We start from the raw sequence: 19,222 nt of genomic DNA, 5'->3' as shown, positions 1-19,222 counted from the left end.
ATCTGTGTCTGGAACAAGATAAAAAGAGATGATACAGGAGAAAAGCCAGAGAATAGAGATATCAGCATCAGGGTTCCACTCTGTAAACAAAATTTCAATATCATTAGAAATGCTTACATAGTACACATTATTTTTCCTAAATAGCAACATTTTATCAGTTAGGGTTCAGAAACAGAAACAATGCTGGGTACTTCAGGCAAAAATGGGTTTAATATAAAGATGAACTCTTTACAAAAATCTTTAACTCATTGGAGGAGTAGAAGTCAGGAAGCCAACATATGACTTTTGGCATCAAAACTTTTACACCACTCCAGACTCCAGAGGTCAACAACTGCTGCTACCTCAGCCACACTGCGGCCAAAGTCACAGCCTCCTACACCCCCCAAGCAAGTGAAAAACATGGGGCCCGACTGCCACTGACACCCACATCTGCTGGAGCCCATCTGCCCCCTAAGTGTCATTGTCTCCCTCGCATTCTCCTGATCTCAAGATGAGACAGCTCCTTGGCAGAAACCAAATTGCATCCGGAACATCAGAGTAAGGAAGTTGGGAAGTTCAGACCTTCAATACCATGTTTAGCAATTCTGATGAGGAACAGAACATAGGAAGGGGATGGAAGTAGATCCAGTGTCCGGAATGGACATTTATTTTCACAGAGAATGCTTGCTTTCTGGAATTGCTCATTTCATTAAAAACTTAGTGAGTTTTTCCTTCTATATGTTATATTTAGTATTTATAAAAGTTATCTAAAATATACTAATTGATTTTATCACAAATGCAAAACCCATCTCTTCCAGTCAGTTCCCCCTTCCCCTAAAGATCCCTTTAGCCAAATGCCTTAAATAGAAGCACAAAATATAGAACAGATTCAAAAGGAAAATTTGAGTATTGGATCTGGAGAAAGCTGTGGGATTTTATTCAATCTGGCCAGTCTCTGACTTACCAGGCCCTCCCAGGCAACCTTGCAGGGAGAATCAAGGAAGAAGCTTTGAGACTCCCTGGTCTGTATTAAGTAATGAAGACTTTGTTCTCACATCAGCAAGACATAGTGTGAGTGAGAAAAAATAAATTAAGGCAAGGGGAAGGAGGCAGCAGTAATTCAAATCGTGTTCTTTACCAGACTATTGATCAAATATTTTGACTGAACTGGCTGGTCAAGCTCAACTTGAGCTCAACTACTGTGACTTCCATTGAGTTGATTGAGTTGAGCTGTTACAACTGACCTCATTGACAGATTGGTTGACTTAATACAGATAAATCTTTAAAGGCAATAGCATTCTGTCTGGTCACATCCCTGATTCAAATATACTTTGAAACATGTTCTGCTTCAGTTGGGAAAGCTTTTTTGTTGTAGTTAAATCGTCATGTGGGTATGCACAATAAATGTCATCCAGCTGTTTTACAACTTCCCCAGACACTCAGGTATCTGGGTGACAAGTATAGCCAAAATCTAGCAGGCGTGTGCGCAGCCTGAAGCAGGTCTTGTTCCTCAACCCGGAGATAATCCAAACTTTCTGGTTTGTGAAAGAAGGAAGAGCTCTGGTCCACATCTGCTATCTTAGAGCCATGATGAACAAATGAATGTCTCCTCAGGGTGATGTGTATGTGTGTGTGTGTGTGTGTGTGTGTGTGTGTGTGAGAGAGAGAGAGAGAGAGAGAGAGAGAGAGAGAGAGAGAGAAAGAGTTGGCAGGGGGTGTTGTAACTGTTTTTTTTCCCCACGTATAGGCATGTCTTGGACACATTGCGGGTGCTGTTCCAAACCACTGCAATAAAGCAAATATTGTAATAAAGTGAGTCAAATGATTTTTTTTGTTTCCATGTGCATATAAAAGTTATATATGCACTACACTGTAGTCTATTAAATGTACAATAGTATTATGTCTAAAACATGTACATAACTTAATTAAAAATTAGGGTAAAAAATGCTGTTATCTGAGCTTTCAGAAAGTTGTAATGTTTTTTGCTGGTGGAGAGTCTTGCCTCAATGCTAATGGCTGCTGACTGATTAGGGTGGGGGTTGCTGAAGTTGGGGTAGCTGTGACAATTTCTTAAAATGAAGTTTGCACATTGATTGGCTCTTCCTTTCATGGTAGATTTTTCTGTAGTATATGATGCTGTTTTTTGTTTGTTTATTTGTTTTTCCTGAATGTTATTTTTATTTTTTAAAATTTTTTATTATGTTGTTTGATAAGCATTACCCACAGTAGAATTTCTTTCAAACTTGGAGTCAGTCCTCTCAAATCCTGATGCTGCTATATCAACTAAGTTTATGGACTATTCTAAATCCTTTGTTGTCATTGCAACATTCTTTGCAGCATCTTCACCAGGAGTAGATTCTATCTCAAGAAAGCACTTTCTTTGCTCATCCATAAGAAGCAACTCCTCATCTGTTAAAGTTTTATATAAGATGGCAGCAATTGAGTCCCATCTTCAGGCTCCTTCTAATTCTAGTTCTCTTGCTATTTCCACCACATCTGCAGTTACGTCCTCTCCTGAAGTCTTGAGCTCCTCAAAGTCATCCATTAGGGCTGGAATCAACTTCTTCCAAAATTCTATAATGTTGATATTTTGACCTCTTCCCATGAATCATTAGTGTTCTTAATGGAATCTGGAATGATGACTCCTTTCTGGAAGTTTTTCAATTGACTTTTCCAAGATCAGAGGAATCACTATTTATGGCAGCTATAGCTTCATGAGAAATGTATTTCTTAAATATAAGACTTGAAAGTTGAAATGATTCCTTGATCCGTGGGCTGCAGAATAGATGTTGTGTTAGCAGGCATGAAAACATTAATCTCATTGTACATTTCCATCAGAGCTTTTGGGTGGCTAGGTATATTGTACAATGAGCAGTAATCTTTGAAAGTAATCTTTTTTTCCTGAGCAGTTGGTCTCAATAGTGGGCTTACAGTATTCAGGAAGCCATGTTGTAAATAGATGTGCTGTCATCCAGGCTTTGCTATCCCATTTATAGAGGACAGACAGAGTAGATTTAGCATAATTCTGAAGGGCCCTAGGATTTTTTGAATGGTAGATGAGCATTGGCTTTACTTGAAAGACATTACCTACATTAGCCCCTAAGAGAGTCAGCCTGTTCTTTGAAGCTTTGAAGCTAGGGATTGACACCTCCTCTCAAGCTGTGAAAGTCTTCGATGACATCTTCTTCTAGTATAAGACAGTTTCATCTACATTGAAAATCTGTTATTTAGTGTAGCCACTTTTCATGAATTGTCTTAGCTGGATCCTCTGGATAAAATGGTGCAGCTTCCACATCAGCACTTGCTGCTTCCTCCATCCTGCACTTTGATATTCTGGAGATGGCTTCTTTCCTCAAACTTCATGACCCACCCTCTGCCAGCTTCCAACTTTTCTTCTGCAGCTTCCCCACCACACTCAGCCTTCATATAACTGAAGAGAATTACGGCCTTGCTCTGGATTAGGCTTTGGCTTAAGGGAATGGTGTGGCTGGTTTGATCTTCTATCCAGACCACTCGGACTTTTTCCATATCAGCAATAAGTCCATTTCACTTTTTGCTTTGTTTTGTTTTTAAAGATTTTATTTATTTATTTGAGAGAGAGAGAGCACAAGCAGAGGGAGTGGCAGAGAGAGAGAGAGAGAGAAAAGCAGTCTCCCAGCTGATGTGAGGCTTGATCCCAAGACCCTGGGATCATGACCTGAGTCTAAGTTGAGCTACCCAGGCGCCCCCCCATTTCACTTTCTTGTTTTCCATGTGTTCACAGAAGTAGCATTTTTAATTTCCTCCAATAACTTCATTTGCATTTACAACTTTACAACTTAGCTAACTGGTGCAAGGGTCCAAGCTTTCAGCCTGTCTTGGCTTTCAACATGCCTTCCTCACTAAGCTTAATCATTTCTAGCCGTTCATTTAAAGTGAGAGATATGGGACTCTTCCTTTCACTTGAACACTTAGAGACCATTGCAGGTTATTAACTGAACTAATTTTAATATTGTTGTGTCTTAGGGAATAGAGAGGCCCAAAGAAAGAGAGAAAGATGGGAAATGGCTAGTCAATGGAGCAGTCAGAACACACACAATACTTACCAGTTTTTTGCTGTCTCATATGGCTGCAGTTTGCAGCACCTTAAAACGATTGCAATAGTAACATCAAAGACCACTGATCACAGATCACCATAACAAATATAACTATAATGAAAACGTTTGAAATATTGGGTTAGTTACCAGAATGTGACAACAGACACAAAGGGAACAAATGCTATTGGAAAAATGGGGCCAATAGACTTGCTTGAGGCAGGGTTGCCACAAACCTTCAATTTGTAAAAAACGCAGTATCTGCAAAGTGCTATAAAATGAGGTATGCCTGTACAGAAAAAGAGGCCCAAACAGAGCCAGGATCAAGCTCATATAATTTCATACTTCAGCATTATCTCTTTTTCTTCTTCTTTTTTTTTAACTGAATCTCTTTTTGTGTCCATTGGTTAAAAAAAAAATGTGTGGTTCATAACTATAAAGGTCTTCTTGCAGCATCTAAGTTAAAGGAAGTCTTATTTCAATAGAGAAATTATTTTATTAAAACAATTCTGGTGAAAGTATTTTTACCTCCCTTAACCTTCATGCCCATGCCTTCAATATGGACATGTGAAGATACTTCTCATCTTGAAATTAATTAGAATTTCGAAGTAGCTTTCTTGCCAAGGTGCGATTTATATGCTTCTTGGTGTTCACAGCAAGTGAATCCTTCAGATTCTTTAAGGCAATACTTAGCATGAGTCATATTTTCTGCAATTGGCATATTCATTCAAGGCATCTTTTCATGATATCTCAAAGACTTATGATACCCAGTGTTACAAATATTTAGGCAAAATAAATGTGAGTTTGCTTGAAAGATTATAGCTCAAGTATTTAGCTTCATGGTTATGTAAGTTCCTAGTATATCTGTTTTTAAATAGGTATATATACTCACATACATATAGTCCTGATGAATTTACTAGAGTATAATTAGAATGTCGACATTATTTTTATAAGTTTCTGCCCTGTCACTGAGTTTGCAAGAAATTATTTTTAATGTATTACCATTTTTAACACACTCCAGATTGTTGGCTGCCCTTCTTGCCATGTGGATTTAACCAATTTAGCAGTCGGTGTTGAATGTGTTCCATATTTAAAAAAAATAATGCTTACAAAGAAGGAGTATGGGAAGCTGCTTACATAAGGATTTAGGTGGATGATTAACAATCAAAGCAAAGCTGTGCTTTTTTGGTGTTTGTCCTATAAAGGTCATTCATGATGATCATTTCCCAGAATCCTTAAAGTTTAGGTGAGGTGTTTGTTGTTGTTGTTTTTTAAGGTACAGAAAATTTTCAAAAAAAAAAAAAGATTGGGAATGATAATTTTCTTGAAATAAGAATTTATATATCCTGTACTCTAGCTTACTTCAGTTTTTTATTGCATTGCCTTTGAAAACAAGATTTGAAAAATTCTAGGTAAATTTTGGAGTAATTATTAAATATTTCTGGAGTTCATGTGGTAAGATACTTTTCATTTTCCTTCCCTCTGTCTCTATCTCTGTTTCTGTCTCTATATATACATATGTAGGGGTGTGTGTGTGTGTAACCTCTGCTGAGAACTGGTTTTTCTTCTGTTTTGTTCATTCAGGCAGCATCTTAGACATATGTACTCAGCCTCCATCAAAGTTACATACCTTGACTTCTCTTTAAGAAACTTCTCTGCCCACTCTCACACTCAACCTAGGCCCTATTTCTCTCACTCCCCATTCCCATCTCTGGAAATCTGTGTCTGCTGATCATCCAGCGCTCAGCAGCTTTCAGTTTGAATATATACACATTGCTTAGTTTGAAAGTGTTCCCTTGCTACTTATGAATCACAGCTATTGTCCTGTTAATTAAGCACAATTACCATATTATCTCCTGTTTCCTGAAACATATGTCTAGTAAACTCTGAAAATTATTTGGGATTGACTGGAGTAGTTTCAGATGGAAAATGGGAAGCAGGAATGGGAAGTCACATTAAGAGAGGGCCAAATTTCTATAACACTCCCCCCAGATCAGTCCCATTCAAGCCTCAGATGGAGGTGTTTTGGTAGCTGGTTACACATGCTGAAGTCCAAGGTGACTGCAGCATGTGTGGGAGACATGTACTATTTCATTTCCTCTCCCTTCTCTCTCCAGAGTTCAGCTTAACCAAATGCAGGGGGCAATAGCAGAATTCCAACAGGGTATTTAAATTTTTTTTTTTTAAATTTGAGTATATCTGACGCACAATGTTACATTAGTTTCAGGTGTACAATATAGTGATTCAACTTCTCTATACATTATGCTATGCTCACCACAAGTGTAGCTACCATCTGTCATCATACAATACTATTATAATATCATTGATCATTGACTGCATTCCCTGTGCTGTGCCTTTTATTCTCCTGACTTATTTATTCCATAATGGAAACCTGTTATCTCTCACTCCCTTCACCCATTTTGCCCATCCCCCTCCCCTCCTCCCCTCTAACAACCACAGTTTGTTCTCTGTATTTATAGGTCTGATTCTGCTTTTTGTTTGTTTATTTGTTTTATTTTTTTGGATTCCACATATAAGTGAAATCCTGTGGTATTTGCCCTTTTCAGTCTGACTTATTTCACTTAGCATAATACCATCTAGGTCCATCCATGTTGCTGCAAATGGCAAGATCTCATCCTTTCTTATGGCTGAATAATATTCCATTATCTATATCTAAATCTGTATCTATGTCACATTTTCCTTATCCATTTGTTTATCAGTGAACACTTAGGTTGCTTCCATATCTTGGCTATTGTAAATAATGCTACAATAAACACAGGGGTGCATATATTTGAATTAGTGTTTTCATTTTCCTTGGGTAAATACCCAGTGCTAGAATTTTGGGATTATATGGTATTTATATATTTTTTATTTTTTTCTTACTTTTCTCTTTTTTAATGTTTTTTTTTTAAATTTAAACTCAATTTGCCAACATATAGTAGTACATCATTAGTTTCAGATGTAGTGTTCAATAATTCATCAGTTGCATATAACGCCAAGTGTTCAATCACATCACGGGCTCCTTAATGCTATTTTTAATTTTTTAAGGAACCTCCATACTGTTTTCCACAGTGGCTGTACCAAACTTATATTCTCACCAACAATATACAACGGTTTCTTTTTCTCCACATCCTTGCCAACATTCATTTCTTGTCTTTTTGATTTTAGCCATTCTGACTGGTGTAAGGTAATGTCTCATTGTGCTTTTGATTTACATTTTCCTGATGGCTAGGGATGTTGAGCATGTGTCTGTTGGCCATCTGTATGTCTTTTTTGGAAAAAATGTCTATTCAGGTCCTCTGCCCATTTTTGAATTGGATATTTTTAAAGATTTATTTCAGCATCGAGGAAGTGGCTTGTGATTTTTACCTTAAATTGTACATTGGAGCAATATATTTGGTTTCAATAAAAATCTATCTTTAGGCAGTTGATGAAGGTTATTGACGTTCACAACACGATAGTATTTATCAAACTAAAGTAATATTTCCAAAATTTATCACTTAAGAAAAACACAGTATATTTTCTAGACTGTAAATTTTTTCAAGTACCTCCAACTTGTTCTATAAAATGTATCTTATAGATGTTAATTACTGACTACCATGAACCATAAGAGTATACACTGTAAACATCAGTTTCACAGTACCACAATTTGGTTTTTAACATCAACAGAACATTGAGGGGAAAATGCAAGTTTTGTGCAAAGCATCAGGTGTGGCTAAACATCATACTGGAGACTTGGGCCAACACAAAAAACACATTAGGTAAGACTACAGCTCATTTCAAATACATGAGATAGAAGTAATGCTTGGCTGTCTACTTTTTGTGGCAGCAGCACAGTTTTAAGATCCTAATAACAGACAGGAGCATAAGGAAGATAAAAAGTTAACCTTTAGAAATTCCATGGAATAGCACTTAAATGTCAAACTATAAGAAAAAGCAATAACAGAAGTTTTAAAAAATATTTTCACTAAGAGAAATTATATATTATTTATTAAATTGCATTAAGTTCCATCTGTATGCCCAATTCTGTGTTAGGTTTGGAAATAAAGAGATTCTTACAGTCTAGCAGGATGGACAAACATATGACCAGTTAATCCTCCCTGGGAGTGATGAGGGCAGGCTCTTTGAAGGAGGAGAACTGCATCTTCAAGTAGGTATAGGGATTTTCTAGACAAATGAGGCAACTCTGAAGAAAAAAAAAAATTTGGAAAGTTGTAGGTGAGGAAGAACATGAGGTATTCCGGAAACTGCACACTTATCAGCTGAAAGGTAGACTTTTACAGAAGATAATTAGAAAACACCAAGGCCTGGTATGCCATGTGTATCTGCTTCCTTGATTAGAGCTTATCTTATAACAATGGATCAATGTTTCCAAAGGTTTCATTTCATCATTTAAATGAGTTTACTTGGTTAGCTGCTGCTTTGTTTTTGTCTTTCATTATGTTTACCCAAATCAAGTGGTCTCATGAATCATAACACACATGCAAATGAGGAAAAGCATATTGGACATTTTTCTCCTAAAAGTGTCATTTGTAGTGTGTTTAAAGTTCCCGCAAAATGATAGGAGCAGAGTTTCAGATGTGAGAGGGCTATGCATTTGAGAGATGAGGCAAGTGAAGTCTAGAAAAGTTTAAGTGACCTGCCCAATAGGCCTGGCAGATCCTTTGCCAGAGGCAGAAAAGAAAATCAACATCTGCTCTCCCTTCCTTGGTTATTTTGCCTGCGTGGAGTCAAGTTCATTGATAACAGGAGGGAAGGTTCCAGCTTTCCAGATGCTGAGAAGTGCAGGAAGAGGCATCCTCAATTCTGGAGAGGCCAAGGCACACTACTCTATGCACAGCTACCATGTCTTTTGATTTCAGAAGATAACAATTTCTACTAAGAGGAACATAAAATCTAAAATTGTAGAAAGACAGGAAATGATGATGACTCAGTCTTTTGTTGATTTTCAGGTGGTTAATTCTCAGTTCAATTAATGGTCATTTATCTTTTCCCTGCTTAGAAAATGTTCAGTTCCAATGTTGAGAAGTTAAAGTCAGAAATGTTTTCTGAAGTGGAAAATGGAGAGAAGGAGAGCTAATTATCAAAGCACAGACAGAAAAGAGAGTTAGCAAATCAGCCAGCATTGTTTATAGAAATATTAAATATAAGACTTTGTTAGCTGTCATGGACCGAGTATTGAATGTTTAATTCTTATACAGATAATTGGGAAACTTACTTTTAGACTAGTAATCTGTCAATAGTTTTACTTGCTTTTGAAAAAATAAGGAAATTATGATATAACTATACAGATGGTCCCCAACTTATGATGGTTCCACTTTCAACTTTGTGATGGTACAAAGGTGACTCATAGTCAGTAAACATCATACTTTGAGTTTTGAATTTTGATTTTTTCCTGGACTAGTGATACACAGTATGGTACTCTCTTGTGATACTGGGCAGCAACAGTGAACCACCGCTCCCAGTCAGCCATGCACGCTTACAAGTGTAAACCGCTGATACACTTACAACCTTTCTTTAGCCATATAACCCTTCTGTTTTTCACTGTTATTACAGTGTTCAACAAGTTACATGAAGTATTCAATGCCTTATTATAAAATAGCCTTCATGATAGATGATTTTGCCCAACTGTAGGGTAATGTAAGTGCTCTGAGAACATTTAGAGTAGGCTAACTAAGCTATAATGTTCATTAGGTTAAGTGTATTATATGCATTTTTGACTTAGGGTATTTTCAATTTATGATGGGTTTATCAGAACATAATTCCATGGAAGGTCGAGGAAGATCTGTATAGTGATGACACCTCTTGGTCCTGCAAAGTTCTGCTCTGTGGAGAGGAATGCAGTCAGAGAAGGCTAGGAGAAAACCCCTCTAAGTCAGGTCCTAAGATAAGGGCCATCCTCACCCAAATCTAAGGCCAGCCCGGGATTGGGGATATGACCCATGATGTAGACAAAAGGAGTTTGGAGAAATGATGGGACATCCAGTTGAAAATTTTCTAGAGGGAATTGGAAATACCAGTTTGGAAATCAGGGTCGAGTATGTAGGCATAGGATCTTTTTTTAGAATTGATAATGGAAGCCTGGAGACTGAGTGAAATTTCCATGGAAAAGTATGCGTTTGGAAAAAAAAAGGATGATGGAAATGAACTTAGAAAATGTCTACACACATATAATTTATTGATTTAGATAACAATAGTGTCCTTGCAAATTATTATTATTATTACCATAATAACAATTATAATTTATGGAACCACTAGGCATCAGGCAGTCTGTATGGATTAGTTCATTTTAACCTCACAATCCCTTGAAGTAACTTATGTGATTAGCCCTGTATTACAGATGAGACAACTGCTATAGCTTGATTTCTTTCCTTGCATTTCTACTTCGTAAATGAAGAATAGCAGCCATGGCAAAGAAACTGCTCACTTTTGCTCTCCTGTCACATAGCGTACTCTCATTTATGTACAGACCTTCCTATGAAGAGTCTACAGATCCGCCATGAGGGCAGAAATAGGACATTGCCTGAAGTGAAGGGAGTGCCTGCTTGGAAATTTGTTTTTGTTTAAATGACATAAAAATTGTTGACATTTATCTGGAAGCGAGAAAACTAGATTTACCTCTCCCTGTGTAGGTGGATGAACTAAACTCTCCTTCAGCTTCTCTCTGTCTCTGAGTCATTCATTACTTAACTCAAGGAACGGTAGCAGCAGACAAAAGATGTGTTTCTAGGTGCTCAGGGACTTTTGTTGAATCATCAACTGACTCATGACATTTCTCACGTTTGGCATTGCTAAACAAATTGTGCAGTCATTTGTACAATCCCTCAAGATGATATGTACTCCTTTTGATAATGCATGAAAATCAAAGTTGTTTTAGATATTTTAATATAAGCATTACACTGGGTGACACTAGAGAATGAACCCTTACTTCCCAGGCAATGTATTTTAACAACAAATGGTATTATTTTCAGGAACAATTAAATGGTGCTGTACCTGTGAAAAAGAGTACAACAAATGTACTTACTATTAGATAATTATAGAAACATATATAGTTTTCTTCTCTCAGGTTAAAAAGTTTAACAGCGGGGTGCCCGGGTGGCTCAGTCAGTTAAGCGACTGCCTTTGGCTCAGGTCATGGTCCCACGGTCCTAGGATCCAGCCCTGCGTCAGGCTCCCTGCTCGGCGGGGAGCCTGCTTCTCCCTCTCCCTCTGCCTGCTGCTCACTGTGCTTGTGCTCTCCCTCTCTCTATTCCTGTCAAATAAAATCCTTTAAAAAAAAAGTTTAACAGAAAATTGAAAAAGATGTAGAGGTGAGGAATTTTAATAAATTGAAACCTGATGACATTCTATAATTTTTGCATACTTGGATCCCTTTTATTCTGTGATGCCCATATGTAAATATAAGTAAATGGGGATTATACATAAACATATATACGCATAATACAAAATTTTGAAATTATTTTTGATGACTTGACTTTGTAAGTGTGGATCACTCAGGATGGGCTATGTTATTGTAGAGAAATAAACAAATTCAATTTTTAAAGGCTTAGAAGAACAAACACATATTTCTCACTCAAGATATATGTCTACAGTGGATTGGCTAGGGTGCTAATCAAAATCTTTACAATTGGAGACCAAGATGAAGGAGTTTCTACCATCTGCGGCAAAGTCAGTCAGTGTGGCAGTGGCAAAGAAACCTTGCAAATTGTGCACTAGCTATCAAAGCATCTACTCAAAGGTGACACCCATAACTTCTAACATTTTTTTTTAAAGATTTTATTTATTTGACAGAGAGAGATAGCCAGAGAGGGAACACAAGCAGGGGGAGTGGGAGAGGGAGAAGCAGGCTTCCCGCTGAGCAGGGAGCCCGATGCGGGGCTCAATCCCAGGACTCTGGGATCATGACCTGAGCCGAAGGTAGACGCTTAACGACTGAGCCACCCAGGCGCCCCAACTTCTAATATTTCATTGGCCAGAGCAAGTTCATGGCTATGTCATCCTAATAAATGCAATCCTACTGTGTGCACAGAAAGGGTGTGATGACACTGGTGACTACGACACTAGCCCTGGTTCTATGTGTTCAAAGAGGCAGATGTGGGGTTTGGATGTTCATGAGTTGTCTCTACAACTTTTAAAGGCAGGTCATATTCTTGCAGCTTCTTATAAACATATTATTCCATTTGTTTAAGTATTATGCTAATGAGCTAATGCTAATTAAATTTTTATTACAATTTTGCTCTGCTTCACCTCACTTTGTTTCTCAAATAAAACTTTTTTTCTAAGTCTAGTCTCTTTACTGAGAGTTCTAGAGGGGAGGGGGTTGGGGGATGGATTAGCCTGGTGATGGGTATTAAAGTGGGCACGTAGTGAATGGAGCACTGGGTGTTACATGCGAACAGTGAATCATGGAACACTGCATCACAAACTAATGATGTAATGTATGGTGATTAACATAACAATAAAATTTAAAAAATAAAAAATAAATAAAAAGTATAATATGGGAATTGAGATAAGTGATTAAGAATGGATTTACTCCTGGGGTACGTGGATGGCTCAGTGGGTTAAGCATCTGATTCTTGATTTTGGCTCAGGTCATGATCTCAGGGTTGTGAGATCAAGCCCTGTGTCCATGGAATCTGCTTAAGATTATCTCTCTCTCCCTTTACCCATCACCTCTGCTCACCCCAACTTGTGAACTCACTCTCTCTTAAAAAAAAACAACAACAGATTTACTCCTTAAAAATGTCAACAACAATTCTTACTATGTTCATAGGGAGATGTTGGGCCAAGTTGAACTATAAAACTCGGCATTATTTTTATTATTTGATTTTTAAAAGTATTTTTGTACATTTTAGAATCCAGGGCAACATTGGTTTCTATTTGTTAAATATCAAGACGAATGTTTGAGAGCTTATTGTTTTGGAATCTTTAAGCTAAATAAAGATCAAAGAGCCACTGTACAGTCCTCCTAGAAGGATGCACAAATTTGTCTTACACTGATTGGAAAGCAGACTGTCTTTTAAGAGAAGCTTTATGATTGCTGCAGAGCAGTGAGAACATTTGTCTTGTGTATGTATTCATGCAACTGAAATTGAATTCATTCAGATTGTAAGACTGGTGATATATTTGCAATACATTTTGAATATTGCCCTCCAGAGATAAAAGGGTGAATGGCCTAGTCACTTTTTAGACCTATAATTTTGGGCACCATGCCCTGAAATGATTCTCTGATTCACTTATTTCTCGAGGCTCTATTTCTGACGTGTTTCATTTGCTTTCTAAGTGCATTAATTAGTGGCATCTGAATCTCCTTCTTAGCACTAATATAAAAAAAAATCCTAATACTTACCATTATGGTTTATGGCTGTTAACATACAGCAAAAAAAATTGTAAGGTTTTCTGCAGGCCCACAAGGCAGCGGGTGAACAGATGAATGGCCTTTGAACAAAATCGAAAGATCTGCATTTACCAAGCCTCTTTTCACGCAATTATCCATTTCACAATTATAGTTGATTATTTAAATTTCTAGATTCTAAATACATGTTTCACTTTTACTCATGTATTTTGATATATTGCATTCTTGCTCTTCTTTTATTAAATGTTTCCTTTGTGAATAAATTATATATGCATTTGTTTTTCTTTTTTTTTATTATTATGTTATGTTAATCACCCGAATAGTTACTGAGTGTCTATCTTACTCTGTGGCAGGCTGCTGAGCTTTAACTGACCTGGGTCCCTCCTTCTCGAAGCTTGCTGTCTGGTAAGGGAGACAACCATTAATCAAATAATTGCACAGTTTAAAGTTGCTACCTTCCTAAGTTCTGTGAGCTAGAGGAACGTGGGGTGATTGGAGCGTGTAACAGGGAGATCTCATCTTGTTGGGGTAGAGTGGCATGGTTGGGGAAATGTTCTCTGAAAAAAAGCAGGGTGGTTAGAGATCTGAAAGCGAGATGAACCAGGAGCAGGTGGGTATAAATTGTGTCCTGGCAAGGGGCACAGCCTGTGCAAAGACGCTGGAATGGTGGGAAGCAGGGCGAGTCCTGAGAAGGGCAGCACCAAGAGCAGTAAGGGAAGCAGGGCCTCCTGCTGAGGAGGATGGAGAGGCCAGTTACAGTCATGTGCAGGTCTCCAGGGGTTTTTCATTAACCTGTGAACTAGGAGGCCTTTGAAAGTTTTTAAGCTGAAGAATAATATGTAGTTTGAGTTTTGAAGAGGATCATTCCAATTGCTCTGCGAAGAAGGTTTGGAGCTGGGCAAGACCCATGCGGAGGTCAGGTGGGGGGATCTTGTTACTCCTGGGCCCCAGATGACTCTAGCTTGTGTCAGGATGGTGATGGTGGTAAGAGGGACAAGTGGATATATCCTAATGATAATCAGAAAATAAAAGGACCTTGGTGATGAACTGAAAATAAAAATGAGATATCTATAACACAATTTTCTGATGTCTGTTCTCAGTGCAGCCTGACTCAGGATTCAATGTCTGGCTGTTGAAACGAAAGTAGATTAAAACAAAACATCATTTATTTAAAATGTTCTCATGCATTAAAAATGGATGAATTGCATATATGCTTATTAGTTCTATCCAGCTTAATCAATGCATTAATATCAGTATTTTGCAAAGAAAGGGAGAACTGGCCTTTGTAGATGGCACTAGCAAATTCTGTCTCCTTTGTGGAAGAACAGTCCACCTCTGACTAGTGTCTTGCTTTATTTGGCATGGCCTTTCCCCTTAGGCTGAGACTGTGCAATTGACAGCAAATGTGACCTTCATACAGGCTTGTTAAAAAATCTCTTCAAGAGAAATTGTATTCTGTTCAGAGAAGGACAGTGCCATTTTACTCAGGTGTGGATTAGGTCATAGTAAATCATGATGTAATAATGTTGAAAGCTACATCATCAACTGGGACTCATAAAAGAGAAATTATTTCGCATAGACTGTACAAATGTGCTCAAGCAGCTCCATGTGGCTGATTCGCCTAACACCATTTCAAATCTTTTTCTTTCAAGTTTTCGATGGTAGATAAGCCCTTTTTGTTTACATAAGATTTATCATTCTTCTGACTGATATCCAAGGACTTCCCTAAGTCACAGAACTAGTTTTCCAGAAAAATCTATTCATTCTGATACAAAAATCTTTCAACTGAGAAGTTGTATGAAGGCCTCTTCCCCTTCCCTCCCCACCCCTCCCCCTCCCCCCTCCCCTCCTCCCCTCCCTTCTTCTCCCCTTTGGCTTCCCCCTCCCCTTCCCTCTCCCCTTTCCCTTCCTTTCCTTTTTGTTTTAAAGAGTGACCACTTCTCTTGGTAATGACTCCTTTGGTAATGACTCTTTCATACCCACATAATTTTATCCATCAGAATATCTGTTGACTTTTTTCAAACTATATCCAGAATCCAGACAATTCTCACCACCTTCACCATTACAGTTCTCATCTAAATCAACATCATCTCCATCCTATGTTATTGCAAAGATCATCTGACTAGTCTTCTGGCTTTTAAGCTTGTCCCAGGGTTATATTCTCCCCACAGTAGTCAATGACCCCTGAAAAATGTCACCTGCATCATAACACTCCTATAAGTAAATGGTTCTTTGGCTGCCCATCTCAGAATGAGGGCTATGTTCCTATCATAGTCCTTAAGACACTGCATTATTACGGCACTTGAGCTCACTCTCTGACCTCATCTCCTCTCATCCTCTCTAGGGACACCCTGCCCTCCTTGCTCCCTCAGACATACCAAGCATCCTCTCACATTAAGAACTCTTTGTTGCTATTTTTAATGCCTGAATGTTCTGCCTCTAGGTATTGTGATTTGTTCCTTCACTTTCTCTAGGGATGTACTCAATCACTGTCTGATCAGAAAGTCCTTTTCTGACCACCTTATCTAAAATAGCACCTTTCATATCATTCTCAATTACTTTTTCCTGCCTTAATTTTCCCCGTTGTACACATCAATCTCCTAGTATATATGTGTGTTTATCTACCTCTTCATTTCTTTTTTCCACTAGAATGTAAGCCCTATAATAGTTGGGACTTTGACTTTTGTTCAGCCTAGCATCCCCAGCATTTAGAATAGTGCCTCATACCTAGCAGGTGCTCAATTACTTTTGATTTAAGGGATAAATATTGCTATAGTTCACATTTTCTAGAAGCTGAAAAAGGCAAAAACTGATTGTTCCCTAGAGACTCCAGAAGGAATGCATCTCTGTCCACACTCTGATTTTAGGCTGTCTGACCTCCAGATCCATAGGAAAATACATCTGTGTTGCTTTAAGACACTATATTTGTGGTTAGTTTGTTTCAGCAGCAATAAAAGCTAATAAGCTTCTGGAGCTATCTAAGATGCACTCTCATAATCCTTTATAACTCAGTGTATGGATTAGTTGGCATGCATGGTAGTCATTAGTATTGTTCACTAAATATTTCTGGATTTTCTTTTGGGTATATGGCAAAATTAAGTGTTACTGCTGCTTGAAGTTAGGTGTGACCATGTGGCTTTCTTAGAAAGATGACTAGTTAGTGGAAGTAGCATATGTAACTTCCAGGTAACGTTTATAAGCCTTTGCAAATTTTGCCATCCTGCCATTTTTCTTGTTATTGAAGTGTTGCATTTTTTTAAATATTTATTTATTTATTTATTTATTTATTTGAGGGGAGAGGGAGAGAGAATCCCAGGCAGACTCAGCACTGAGCATGGAGCCCAAGAGTGCTTGATCCCCCGACTCTGAGATCATGACCCTGAGATGACAATCGGAGCTGAAACCAAGAGTCTGATGCCCAACTAACTGTGCCACCTAGGTGCCCTATGAGTGTAGAATCTTGATGAAATATATTCTCTGTGAGCCTGGTCTCCTGAGAAAACAATGAGCACATTCCCTCAGCCAACACCAATGGACTTGTAGTGTGAATGAGAGATCATTTTGTGTAAGCTGGCCGAGATTTGGGGGCTACTTTGTCAAAATAGCAAAATCCAGCCCAAAGGTTCTCAAACATTTTGATCTCAGGATCTTTTTTACAATCTTAAAATTTCTTGACATCCCAAAGAGTTCTTGTTTATATGGGGTTATCTATCAATTTTTATCATGCTAGGAATTAAAATAGACATTCTTAAATAATTCACTTAAAAATAAATCCATTTTATGTCCACATAAAATATTACATTTTATTTATTTATTTTTAAAGATTTTATTTATTTGACAGAGAGAGACAGCAAGAGAGGGAACACAAGCAGGGGGAGTGGGAGAGGGAGAAGCAGGCTTCCCACGGAGCAGGGAACCTGATGCGGGGCTCCATCCCAGGACCCCGGGATCATGACCTGAGCTGAAGCAGACGCTTAATGACTGAGCCATCCAGGTGCCCCACATAAAATATTTTAATGAAAAAACTATATTTTCCAGAGCAAAAATAGTTTTATGAGAAGAGTGGTCCTTTTATACATATTTGTAAATATTTTTAATGTTTGGCTTTATATGAGCTAGCTGGATTCCCATTATCTGCTTTCACAGCATTCAAACTGTTGCTCTTTGTTATGGTTGAAGTATATGGAAAAGATCCAGCCTCACGTAATTATATTATATAGTTGTAAAGGGAGAAGTATTTTAATAGCCTTTTCAGATAATTGTGGATATTCTTCTTTGATACTACACTAGAACTCTGTAAGTAGTAGTTTTTTAAAGGTGAATTGCAATGTGGAACTGAAATCATATTAATGAACTTCTCATACTGATACATGAGATCCATTGGTCTGTCTTTTTATTATTCATGTATAATTAACATACTATATTAGTTTCAGGTGTGCAATATAACAATTCAACAATTCTAGACATTTCTCAGGGTTCGACCATAAGATTCATAGGAGAAAACATAAGCAGTAATTTCTTTGACAGAAGCCATAGAAACACTTTTCTAGACATGCCTCCTCCTGCAAGGAAAACGAAAGCAAATTTGAGCTATTGGGACTAAATCAAAATAAAAAGCTTCTGCATAGCTAAGGAAACTATCAGCAAAACAAAAAGGCAACTTACTGAATGGGAAAAATATTTACAAATGACATACCTGATAATGGATTAATATCCAAAATATATAAAGAACTTACTCAACTCAAAACCAAAAAAATAATCTAATTAAAAAGGGGCAGAGGACCTGAATAGACATTCCCCCCACAAAAAAAAAAAATACAGATGACAGATGACATGAAGAGATACTCACTGTCACTAGTTACCAGAGAAATGTAAATCAAAACCATAATGAGAAAGCACTTTACACCTGTCAGAATGGCTAAAACCATTAGTCTATCTTGCACTTTATTTTTTTATTGTGTTATGTTAGTCAGTGTACAGTACATCATCAGTTTTTGATATAGTGTTCCATGATTCATTTTTTGGGTATAACACCCAGTGCTCCATGCAATACATGCCCTCCTTGAGACCCATCACCGGTGGGCATATGCATGACTCTGGAAAGGCATCCATTTGTTCATTTGAAAAACCTTGACTCACTGAGTTTTGCAGATCTTCTAAATGTTAACACATTTCATTATATACTATCAAAATCCAACATTCTTTAGTATTGCTAACAAAACCTTTAGAGAAGATTTTATGTATCAAGAAATTGTTAAGATACTGTTGCCAGATACACGTTTTACAAAATTCTAGCATTCTTTTGAATATTCAAATTCCATTGAGTTTTTTTAAATTTTATTTTATTATGTTAATCACCATACATTACATCATTAGTTTTTGATGTAGTGTTCCATGATTCATTGTTTGTGTGTAACACCCAGGGCTCCATTCAATATGTGCTCTCTTTAATACCCATCACCAGGCTAACCCATCCCCCCACCCCCCTCCCCTCTAGAACCCTCAGTTTGTTTCTCAGAGTTCATAGTCTCTCATGGTTCATCTCTCCCTCCGATTCCCCCCCTTCATTTTTCCCTTCCTGCTTTCTTCTTCTTCTTCTTCTTCTTCTTCTTCTTCTTCTTCTTCTTCTTCTTCTTCTTCTTCTAAACATATAATGTATTATTTGTTTCAAAGGTACAGGTCTGTGATTCAACAGTCTTGCACAATTCATAGGGCTCACCATAGCACATACCCTCCCCAATGTCTATCACCCAGCCACCCCATCCCTCCCACCCCCTACCACTCCAGCAACCCTCAGTTTGTTTCCTGAGTTTAA

The 19,222-nt window shown here is 37.7% G+C and overlaps 1 protein-coding gene across 7 annotated transcripts in view; it reads left to right on the top strand.

Moving 5' to 3' along the window:
- Window positions 1-19,222, top strand: part of INPP4B (inositol polyphosphate-4-phosphatase type II B) — an 864,684-nt gene that overhangs the window by 322,471 nt on the left and 522,991 nt on the right. For 6 of the 7 annotated variants that reach the window (XR_012378034.1, XM_025874245.2, XM_073892293.1 and 3 more), the window contains exon 3: window positions 13,761-13,812. The exons of the other annotated variant lie outside the window; for it this stretch is intronic. The gene's annotated coding sequence lies outside the window, so the exon portion shown is untranslated. The remainder of the gene's footprint in view (window positions 1-13,760; window positions 13,813-19,222) is intronic. 7 annotated transcript variants of the gene reach the window in all.

Source organism: Callorhinus ursinus, unplaced genomic scaffold (genome assembly GCF_003265705.2).
Source record: "Callorhinus ursinus isolate GAN/ISIS: 27379988/994484 unplaced genomic scaffold, GSC_fseal_2.0 scaffold4, whole genome shotgun sequence".
In the NCBI taxonomy this organism is placed as follows: Eukaryota; Metazoa; Chordata; class Mammalia; order Carnivora; family Otariidae; genus Callorhinus; species Callorhinus ursinus.
This window is presented reverse-complemented; position numbering and strand designations above follow the sequence as displayed.